The sequence below is a fragment of the Ictidomys tridecemlineatus genome, chromosome 13, assembly GCF_052094955.1.
Source record: "Ictidomys tridecemlineatus isolate mIctTri1 chromosome 13, mIctTri1.hap1, whole genome shotgun sequence".
Lineage (NCBI taxonomy): Eukaryota > Metazoa > Chordata > Mammalia > Rodentia > Sciuridae > Ictidomys > Ictidomys tridecemlineatus.
In genome coordinates, this window is record NC_135489.1 from 26182074 (window position 1) to 26193064 (window position 10991).

General features: G+C 41.5%; 1 protein-coding gene across 2 annotated transcripts in view; it reads left to right on the forward strand.

Annotated features, from left to right (window-relative positions):
- The window catches only part of Pias2 (protein inhibitor of activated STAT 2), a 99633-nt gene extending 95398 nt beyond the window's left edge, over positions 1-4235 (forward strand). For both annotated transcript variants that reach the window (XR_013429579.1, XR_013429578.1), the window contains one exon: positions 535-4235. The gene's annotated coding sequence lies outside the window, so the exon portion shown is untranslated. The remainder of the gene's footprint in view (positions 1-534) is intronic.
- The last annotated feature ends 6756 nt before the right edge of the window (positions 4236-10991 follow it).

The following is a 10991-nucleotide window of genomic DNA, read 5'->3' on the forward strand; positions in this document are numbered from 1 at the left end:
CAAAAAAATTGTATTTATCTCAATCTCTTGATGCTAGTAACCTGACCCAAATATTGGATTTGATGCATTGTAACTGAAACAAGAATTGGTTAACCTGATGTCACTGGAATCCATTCCCACATGCTATTGTATGAACTACAAGCAAGTACTATAACGCCATAAAAAGAACCCCCCTCCCATTAGCAATCACTTCCCATTCCCCCATCTGCACCTCCCAGCTCTAGGTAACCATGATATACTTTACACTTGTGCCTTTCCGAGCATTTCATTACATTGAATCATGTCCTATATGGTTTTTGTCACCATTTACTTTCATTTGACCTGGGGCTTCAAAGTTCATCCATGCTGAGCCTCCTTTATTCCTTTTTATGGCCAAATAATGATATGGTATGGATATATGACAATTCTTTGTTCATCCATTCAGCAGTGCACAAATATTTGGGTGGTTCCCGTCTTTTGGTTGTTTTGAATGATGCTACTGTGGTCATTCATGTGCGTGTGTTTGTGTGGACATGATTTTTTGGTTTCTTTTAGGTATATACCTAGGATGGGAACTGCTGGGTCATATGCTAACTCCATATTTAACATTTTGAGGAACTTCCAGACTTTTCCAAGGTTGCTGTACCATCAATGTGTCAGGGTTCCAATTTCTTCAAATCCTCATCAATATTTGTTACTGTTATTTACTATAACCATTTTAATAGGTTGGAAATGTGAACTGATAAAGGTTTTGATTTGCATATCTGATGATTAATAGATCCTAACCATCTTTTTTATGTGCTTATTGGTTACTTGCATATTTTCTTTGAAGAAATAACAGTTATTTATATTCTTTCCTTATGTTTTAATTGAGGTTATTTGTCTTTTTATTATTGAGTTGTAAATATTTTTATATTTGAAGATACAAGTCCTTTTGAAGATATATGATTGGCAAATATTTTCTCTGGATTATCTTTTCACTTTCTTGATATGTCCCTTAAAGCACAAACATTTTAAATTTTGTTGCAGCCTCATTTCTTTCCTGTGTTGCTTATGATTTTGTTTTTACCTAAGAATCCATTGTCAAGTCTAAGATCATGAAGATTTACCCATATTTCTTCTTCCAATAATATTAATAGTTTTAGTTCATATTTAGGAGTTGGATCCAAATTTTTTAAATGGCATAATGATTCATTTTCAATCTTTTCTATGTGGCTATCCAGTTGTCTCAGTATTAATTGTTGAAAAGTCTGTTCTATCCCTATCAAATGGCCTTGGCTGTACCCCAGTTAAAAATCAGTTGTCTGTAAACACATAACTTTCCATTCTGTTCTATTGATTTGTGCATTTATCCTATGCCAGCACCACACTGCCTTGATTACCATTGCTTTGTAATATGTTTTGAAATTGGAAGGTGTAAATCAAGTTTATTCCTTTTCAAGGTTGTTTTGGCTATTCAGAGATCCTGATAATTTCACATGAGTTTTAGAATCATAAATGTCTAGGAGGAAGCTGGTAGGTATTCTGATGAAGATTGCTTTGCATGTGTAGATCAGTTTGGGAACTACTTTCGCTTTGGCAATGTTGTTCTTCTTATGAACATAGGATGTTTTCCCAGTTATTTACATCTTTAATTTCTTTTAATGACATTTTGTAGTTTTTACCGTGTAAGTTTATGCTTCTTTTGTTGAAATATATTTATATTTTATTATTTTTGATGCTGTTGTAAATGGAATTGTATCTTTCATTTTGGATTTGTAAAAATACAATTGATTTTTTTAAAAAAAAAGAGTAGCAGACTTTATTTTTTTAGAGTACTTTTAAATTCATGGCAACATTAAACAGAACACAGAGAGTTTTCACATGTTCCCATTTAACCCTGCCATCCTCTCCCACCGACAGTATACTGTATCAATATAGCATATTTGTTATAATTGATGAGTCAACATTGACACATTATCTACTAAAGTCTGTAGTTTAACATTGGGGTTCACTCTTGTGGTGTACATTCTGTGGATTTCACAGACTTATATACCCATTACCGTATTACAACAAAGATGAGTCACTGCCCTAAGACTCCTGTGTTCTACTTTTTCATCCTTTCCCTTCCTGAACCCCTGGAAACCTCTGTTCTTTTGGTTATCTTCATAGTTCTGCCTTTTCCAGAATGTCAGGGTATTGATTCATTCAGTATGTAGCATTTTCAGATTGGCTTCTTCCAATTAGTAGTATGTATTTAAGTTTCCTTTATCATATGGTAATAGTGCTAAACCATCTTCCAAAGAGGATATATCATTTAGCATTTCTACCTATGGTAAAGAGCTCTCTCTATTCTACATCCTCTCCACTATTTTATGGTGTTCATGTTTTGGGTTTTGGCTGTCCTGAATCATATGGTATTATTGTTTTGATTCACAATTCTGTGATGACATGATGTTGAACATTTGTTCATATGCTTATTTTCCAATTGTATATCTTCTCTGGGGTGTCTATTCATATCTTTTTGCTGTTTTCAGTTTGTTTTCTTATTGAGTTTCGGTAGTTCTTGGTAATGTTTGTTCATAGTCCTTTATCAGGTATGTGTTTAGCAAATACTTTTTTCCCGGTCTGTGGCTCATCTTATACTCATGATGGTCTCCTTTGCAGAGCAGAAGTTTTTAATTGTTTTTAATTATTATTATTTTTATCAGAAGTTTTTAATTTTAATGATGTCCAATTCATCAGTTATTTCTTTCATGGGTTGTATCCTCAGTGGCCTAAACATTCATTGCTATACTGAAAGTCCTTTGAATTTTCACCTGTCTTCTAGGAGTTTTATAGCATTTTACATTTTGATATATAATCCACTTCTAGTTAACTTTTATGAAAGTTGTAAGATCTATACCTAGATTCTTTTTTCTTTCTTTTGGCATGTGGCCTGTCCACTTGTAATAGTACTATTTGTTGAAAGGTCTATTTTCTGCTATATTGCCTTTGTTCCATAGTCAAAGATCAGTTGATTGCATTTATATTGGACTATTTCTGGACCCACTATTCTATTTGATTGACCTCTTGGTCTGTTCTTTTACCAATACCATACTCTTTTGATTACTGTCATTTTATAGTAAATGTTGAATTTAGACTTTTTTTTTCTTCATTTTTGTATTGACTATTCTGAGTCTCTGCCTTTACACAAAGTTAGTTTGTTGATAGTCACAAAATAACTTCCTGAATTTTGGTTAGAGTTGTGTTGATTTTATAGATCAAGTTGGCAAAAATGGACTTTTGCAGTCCATGAACATCGAGTATCTCTTCGTTCATGTTCTTCTTTGATTGTTTTCTTTTTTTAAGACAAAGAGAGAATTTTAATATTTTTTAGTTTTCGGCGGATGCAACATCTTTGTTTGTATGTGGTGCTGAGGATCGAACCTGGGCCACACGCATGCCAGGCGAGCATGCTACCACTTGAGCCACTTCCCCAGCCCTCTTTGATTGTTTTCATTGGAGTCTTGTGATTTTTCTTATATAGGTCTTGTCGCACACTTTGTTACACTTATGCCTAAGTATTATTTTTTTTACCTATTTATTTCAGATCCCAGTTGTTCATGCTGATAAATAAAACCCATTATTTTCTTATCAACTATATCCTGCAGACTTGCTGTAATCCCTGGAATTCAGTGAAAGTTTTAATAGTAGAAAAAGAGTGAATTCACATTCCATTGTCAGGGTGAAGGAGGGTAACACTACCATTATCTCAATAGATGATAAAATTTAAAACTCACCATCTGTTTAACTAGAAATGGACTTTATTGGGTCTCTGGCCCAATAAAGATATAAATTGTCTACATTGAAGTTAAAAGTGTCCATCCACAGATGATCCCAAAGAGTGAAAAGACACCGAGGAGATACTTCATGCAACTCAAAGGACTACATAAGAAAATATAAATCTTTCCTTTAAGTTAAGAAACGGACCATCCAGGTGTGGTGACACATGTCTGTAATACCAGTTACTGGGGCGGCTAACGCAAGAAGATCGCAAGTTCAAGGCCAACCTTGTCAACTTAATAAGACAATCTTTAAAAGGACTGGGAATGTAACTCTGTGTGGCATAGTACCCCTGGGTTCAATCCCCAGAACAACAACAAAAGAACCAAAATATTAAATGGGTGAAAGACTGAATGGTAACTCACAAAAGAGGTATCTAAAAGACCCATAAAGGAAAGGTATTTATTCTCGGTGTTCAGGGCAATACAGAATAAAGGAATAATTGGATGCCATTACTTGCCTTTTTGTATAGATTATAAAATACACAGAATTTACTACCTTAACCATTTTGAAGGACACAATCCATTCAAAGTGCTGAGAATGTGGACCAAAGGGAACTTTGACTATAGGAGAATTAATCAGAAGCCAGTCTTACTCAGGGAAGCATATGTACATGATACATCCCTAAAACAACACTAGGGAGAGGTTATCAAAAAATCAACAGTACCTGTGGGGCGGGAAAGGATGCCCAAAGGCCCAGGGAGCTTGTAAAATGGGAAGAAGGGATACTGCGGGTACACAGATGTTTCCTTATTCTTTAAAATGGATGTGTTTATACACATTTCTGTACATACAAATTATTTTTACCACAAGTAAATTTCAAATGAAAACTTTTATGTTCTGAATATGCCCCCTCCCCAACAGTACCACCCTTTTCTTCAAATTCTCCTCCCATTCCAGTCACCCCAGCTTCCTTGCTGTTCCTCGGATGCTCTGAGCATGACCCCACTTCTGGGGCATTCACCGTTGCTATTTTTTCCTGTTGGGGTGCTTTTGCCTCCAGATTCCTACGTGATTTGCTTCCTCCTTTTAAAGCTTTAATTAAAAGTCACTGAATTAGTTAAGCATGGTGGCCCATACCTGTAATCCTAGCAATTCTGGAGGCTGATACAGGAGGTTTGCAAGTTCAAAGTCAGCCTCAGCAGCAACTTTTAGACCCTGTCTCAAAAAGGGCTGGGGATTAACTCAGTGGTAAAACACCCGGTATTCAATCCTCAGTACCAAACAATGCCCCCTCCCTCCCCCCCTAAAAAGCCTCATTGAATTAGTATTAGATTCAGCTACAAATATCAAGATTTTCCAAGATACCAGTGACTTAAATAACACAGACATGTATTTCTCCAGACCTTTGCTACCCAGGACTGGTACACGATCTTTGCACCAAGGTTTCATGGGACCCAAGTTCCTTTTGGTTGTAGCTCTGCCATTCCCAGGGCATGTCCCTTTGTCCTGGTGTTGTTCTGAATGACTTCAATAGCTGCAAGTGAGGCTGGGAAATGTAGTCTTTATTCTGAATTGTGTATATACCCTGCTAACATTCTGCTTGTAAGATGGGAAGAAGGGATACTGTGGGACAAGCATCCATCTTGCCCATGGCTGTCTTCTCAGAGAGCCCTTCCCTGGCTAGTACCCTGTCTGAAAGGGCCTCCCCCACACACCCCTCTCCGTCTCACATAGCTTTATTTTTCTTCATTGTCTATGTCACTCTCAGACAGTGCCTGCTTGTTTACTGTCTTGAGGTGCCGTCCTGCCTCACACAGAAGGCCAGCCCCCACGAGAGGGACTTCACTGTGCTTCCTCCCGAATCCCTAGTACTTGAAATGGCACCTGGCACATAGCTGGCACTCAAGTGTCATCTACTGTGTAAGGGCTTGTACCCATTCCTCACACCCTTCTGCTTGCAAACTCCTGCCGTTCAGATTCCAGTCTGGCTGTATTTTCTGCAGCCCTCACAGTATTCTGATGCCTATTTGAGAGTCATTGTGCAAACTTGAGTTTGATCAGAATCTCTTAGGTGGCTGACTTAGTATACCTGGGAGGGCCTTCTCACAAGTTTCTCAGGGCCCACTGCTCTAGTAGTGACCACTGCTGTAGGGGCTTGAAGGAAATGTCCAAGAGATTCTAATTTAATTAGTCTGATGTGTGGCCTGGGCTTGGTGTTCTTTTAAAATCTCTCCAAGTTGCCAGGTGTGATGGCGCATGCCTGTAATCCCAGCAGCTCAGGGGGCTGAGGCAGGAGGATCCCAAGTTCAAAGCCAGCGTCAGCCAAAACCAGGCATTAAGCAACTCAGTGAGGCCCTGTCTCTAAATAAAATACAAAATAGGGCTGGGGATGTGGCTCAGTGGTCAAGTCCCCTTGAGTTCAATCCCGGGTACCCCCCCAAAAAAAAAATCTCTCCAAGTGTTTCTAATATGTAGTCAGGGGTAAGAGCACCTACCAGGAACACTGTCTCATCTATCCGTCGCCGTCCCCCAGGGTCTCTCCTAACACCCTGTGCTTCTCTCCTCTGCAGCAAATATCCTGCTGCCCAGAACAGACAGCTGTCTATGCACCTAGTCGGAACCTCTCATAAGCACCTTGATGCCTCCACTCACATGTCAATCTATTTGTTGAATGATTTATATGTGAGGTGCTTCCAGTTATTGCAGCAGGGTTAAACAGGATCAGTTAACGTTGTTACCAGCTAGAGACAGGTATTCTCCTATGCCGCTGACAGTGGTGCTCTGCGGGGAGGGACAAGGTTTCTGAAAGAAGAATCAGAATAAAAGCTGAATCAGATGTTCCCTTCACTTGGGTTGAGATTAAGTTGCCCTGAGCAAGAGAGTGGCAGGAGAGAATGGCCATGGTCAAGGTGTGGATTTGGTGGCCACACTGTCTGGATTAAAATTCTGCCTCCTCCACCACCTGTGATCTTGGCAAAGTTACTTAATTATGCCATGATCCAGTTTCTTCTTGTGTAAAATGAGGTTAATAAGATTACTTTCCTTTGAGGTTTTTCTTTTTCTTTCTTTTTTTTTTTTTTAGGATTAAAATACATGTAAAGCTATCAGAACAGTAACTAGCATTTATTAAGTGCTATTATTCCCCTCCCTTTCAATTTATGGAAATGGTCAGAAGTTAACTGATGGTTAAGTCTCATGGCTCACATTTGCTAAGCCACCAATTAAACCCAAATACGGTTTTCCCCCTTACACAAGGACTGTGAATGCCACAGACCCAAAAAATTAAGTAGCGAAACATTGAAAGGTGATGTTAAGATGATTCGACCAAGGGCGTCAAGGTGTTTACTGGTATGAGTTCACAGATTTCACTCAGTTTGACTCAAATCAATCTGATTTTAAACTGCTCATTAGTATACTTTCTTTTTTTTTTTTAAAGAGAGAGTGATAGAGGGGAGAGAGAGAGAGAGAATTTTTAATATTTATTTTTTAGTTCTCGGTGGACACAACATCTTTGTTGGTATGTGGTGCTGAGGATCGAACCCCGGCCGCACGCATGGCAGGCGAGCGCGCTACCGCTTGAGCCACATCCCCAGCCCCTAGTATACTTTCTAATTGGATATATTTTGCATTTAATAAACTTATTATATTTTACTAATTTTGTAACTAGTACCAGGTCATATTTTAATTGATCTTAATAATTTGACAATGCCCCCACCTGTTTCTTTTTCTTGAATTTCTACCCTTCAGACCTTAGAGGGAAAGTGCTATAAGCTCTGAAAGAGTTAAAGATGTTAGAGCACGTTGCTGCCAGGGACATGGCTCAGTGGTAGAGAGCTTACCCAACACACGAGGCCCTGGGTTTGATCCCAGAACCACACACACACACACACACACAAAAATTGCTTGTAATAGGGTGCTGAATACTAGAGATATTAAGAAAAAACCTTTGCCTCTGAGTTCAATCCCTCATATCCCCCTCCAAAAAAAGAAAGAAAGAAATCTTTTAGCTAACTTTTTCCTTCCCCAAAGCTATTTCCCATTAGCCCATGAGGAACATAGGACAGAGATCCTTCCCCCTTCTAAAGAGAAAACAAGTCACATACTGTTCACCAAGTCAGACAGTTGCCAACTAACTTCCCATCCAAGATGTCTCTCATCAGGCCTTGCCGTGTCCAGGAGGAGCAGTAACCAAACCATGTAAGGCTTGGGAGGTGGCCTTGCTGTATTGCTGAGGCTGGCTTTGACTTTATGATTCTCCTGCCTCAGCCTCCTGAGCTGCTGGGATTAGAGGCACACACCACCACACTTAGCATCTTTCTCATATTTAATACACATTTACTTTCATACCTAATCCTGTATTCTTGATATTGGATTTCTTAAAGAGAGACCCCCAAATTACATAATTTCCAAGTTCCACCCTATCTTGCACATGTTCTCACGTCTTGAGCCTTCATACATGGTAACACACTTCCACCTGGAATGAGTCTGCAGAGCTGACCCCACAGGCAGTTGGTGGGCTCCCAGGACAGTGGGAGATCCCTCTATCATTCACCCATGTCATCCATACCCATTTAAGTAACCTGTGGTTTCCATCGCAGACTGCATACCAGTCATCCAAGGAGCTTTTGAAATTAATATGTGGCTGGGCCACACTTCAGGCTAATGAATCTACTTCTGCAGGAGGAGGTCGCAGGCCTGGGCACTTTTAAAAAGCTCCTCTAGGGGTTCCAAGGTCCAGTCAGGGCTAAGAACCATATGCTTGCTTTTGATAAATAATCTGGAATGAACAGGTAGAGGAATGAATCTGTAGGACAGGAGGAAGTCTCAGCTTAGTTACCGCTGCCCCAAAAGGATCGCTGATTCCAGAGGCTCCCTTCTATGGGAGAGAATCCCAGCCACAGTGGAAAGCCTTTGAGTTAAAAATAGGGGTAGCAGGAGAAATATACGTTGACGCTCCCTTCCCTTTTCCTATCCTCCCCCCTCCTTTATCATCCTCTCCCACCCCAGTCTGGCTCCATGCATGGAGTGGGTGCCAGGCCCAGGAATTCTTACTGTTAGAAAGGTCCCTGGCACTCCCAGTTGCCCCAGGCCTACCTTTATTCCCTTTGAGGGACTATTGCTGGAGCTCCTGTACAGTCTGAGAGAGAGGGATGGTTGTCCCCACCCAGACCAAGACAGTCTTCCAAGCCTAGGAGGGCAGTAGATTTTAAACAGCCTCCCAGAACCCCACTTCCACCCCCGAGTGACCACTGAAGCTGTTGACCAATACCTGGGACCTGCCCCAGTTCCTCCTCGGTGCGGTGGTTGGGGAAGGATACTCCCCCCATGCCAGACTGAATATTCTGCTTGCTTTGGCTTTGGGTCTAGGGTAAAGGTACAGGCAGGAAGATATTTATTTAAAGATATTTACCAGGAAATAAACACAGAAGGCTGAGTCTATGAACAGATTCTTGCTGGCTACATGTGCCGCAAAGCAATTAACCTCCACTGAATGTCTAATGCCAGCTAGTATTTATTGACTGCGGGCCAAGCACTGGTTGGTTCATTTAATCCTGACAACGGCCCTGTGAAGTCAGGTGCTGTCATCTCCATTACACAGTAGAGAAATTAAAGAAGATAGCTGAAATAACTTTCCCGTGGTCACATAAGAGCAGCTGAGGAAAATGAGATTCAAATTCAGGGTGCCTCTCAGCTTCTGCCCAAACTGGTGACTAGATCTTTCCACTGACATTTTCTCATCCTGTAAGGCAAGCGGTTAACCACTTCGCAGCAAAAAAAACTGCACACCCTTGCCCCAACATCTCAGCTAGTGAATGGTGGACTCATCAGTTCTATCTTCTGATAAGCAAATTCTTCCTTTTGTGTGTGCCAGGGATTAAACCCAATGGGTGCTTAACCACCGAGCCACATCCCCTTTTTTGTATTGTATTGGGAGACAGAGTGTCATTGAATTGCTTAGGGTCTCACTAAGTTGCTGAGGCTGGCTTTGAACTCTTGATCCTCCTACCTCAGCCTCCCAAGCTGCTGGGATTATGGGCGTGTGCCACTGCACCCAGCTAAGCAAATTCTTCCTAATCTTCCATGTTGCCTTCATCTACCTCCCTCCCTTCCTGAGGGAATTCTGATGACAGAGCCATGCATCTGTAGTGTAAGATAACTGCATTATACTGAGATAATTGCCAAAACGGTTCTGTGTCAAGTGTTATGGGCAGCGGGGAACACAGAGCTGCTCTGCCTTGGAGGAGAGAGGGCAGAGTCCTGGCAGAGAATCAAGGGAAGAAAAGAACTGCCTCTGGGTTAGCTCTGCAGACTCATTCCAGGTGGAGGTGTGTTACCATGTGTGAAGGCTCAAGACATGAGAACATGTGCAAGACAGGGAGGAACTTGGAAGTTGTGTAATTTTGGGGCCTCTTTTTAAGAAATCCAATATCAAGAATACAAGATTAGGTATGTTAGTAAATGTATTAAATATGAGAAAGATGCTAGGTGTGGTGGTGTGTGCCTGTAATCCCAGCAGCTCAGGAGGCCGAGGCGGGAGGATCATAAGGTCAAAACTGGGAGGAGGGGGGGAGGCCGAGGAGGAGGAAGGGGGGGGAAGGAGGAGAGGAGGGGAGGAGGGGGGAAGGAGGGGGAGGAGGAGGAGGAGAGAAAATAAAGGGCTGGGGATGTGGCACCCCCCTAAGAAAAGAAAGAAGAAAGGAAGGAAGGAAGGAAGGGAGGGAGGGAAAAGAAAAGAAAGAAGGATAGATCATGGCAATTCACAAACTTTAAAGCTATTTCCGGGGTCTCCAAGACCACCCTCAGGCTCAGAAATGCTGTTATGCTTGTGATTATGTTTGAGTGCATCAAAAGCAAAGATCAGCGAGGGGGAAGGGTGAGTGAGGCTCCCTGGACTCCCAGCAGATTGCGTGGACAACACTGAATTCTCTCAGCTCTGATGTGTGGCAACACGTGGAGTGTAGCCCATCTGGGAAGCTCACCTGAGCCTCGGTGTCCAGGATTTCACACAGTTGAGAACCAGTTATCAAGGTAAGTGGCATCTCAGTGACTGACCTTGGCCACCAGTCTCAGTCCTGCCAGGGATCAAACTGATACAGGGGCTCAGGCCTGCAAAAACATGCTAGGAGATCTAAGGCTCAGAAGCCATCTCCCAGGAGTTGACAAGGGCCACTTCTCCCTTTGAAATGTGCTGGGCTTGAACAGCCTGAGCCTGTTCAGTTAACCCTTCAAAGCACCCCGACAAATACTCCACAAGGCACAGAGAA